Source organism: Trypanosoma cruzi (genome assembly GCF_000209065.1).
Source record: "Trypanosoma cruzi strain CL Brener chromosome Unknown tcruzi_1047053503261, whole genome shotgun sequence".
NCBI lineage: Eukaryota > Euglenozoa > Kinetoplastea > Trypanosomatida > Trypanosomatidae > Trypanosoma > Trypanosoma cruzi.
In genome coordinates this window covers 1-469 of record NW_889747.1, presented here as the reverse complement: position 1 = coordinate 469, position 469 = coordinate 1, and the positions used below count along the sequence as shown (strand labels likewise).

The 469-nt window shown below is 61.0% G+C and overlaps 1 non-coding gene across 1 annotated transcript; it reads left to right on the top strand.

Annotated features, from left to right (window-relative positions):
• Positions 1 to 342: 342 nt before the first annotated feature.
• On the top strand, positions 343 to 452 carry Tc00.1047053503261.10. Its single transcript, XR_008255200.1, has one exon. It is a non-coding gene; the product is annotated as a 5S ribosomal RNA (M5) (ribosomal RNA).
• The last annotated feature ends 17 nt before the right edge of the window (positions 453 to 469 follow it).

Here is a 469-nt window from a genome sequence, read left to right as displayed (position 1 = left end):
CCCGGCGACGCGCCACGCGATGCGCAGCCGCCCGCCCGCCGGCGACAGGCAAGCCACGGAAGAGCCGCGGGAGATGATGAAAATAGAAAAAAAAACGGTAGGAAAAAAGGCAAGAACAAATTTAAAAATGAAGCTCCGCAGGCCCTTTTCCGGATTTTGCCATGAAGCCTCCGGACGCCTCGCTTCCCCACATGTGGCGCGGAAACTGCGTCAGTAATTTTTCTTTTTTGCTGCGGCGCCCGCGCGCTCGGAGAGCCCACCCACCGCCCGCCCCGGCGCGGTGAAGAAGCGACTGGCGGCGCGCGGTGGCGGAAAAAAAAAAAAATAGTGGGAAGGGTACGGCACCCCGGGTTCCAGCGCCATCACTGATCGCCGTACTAACGAGGCCTGTGGCCGCTTAACTTCACAAATCGGACGGGATGTGGGGCACTCGGCCAAGTATGGTCGTACCCGGCGACGCGCCACGCGA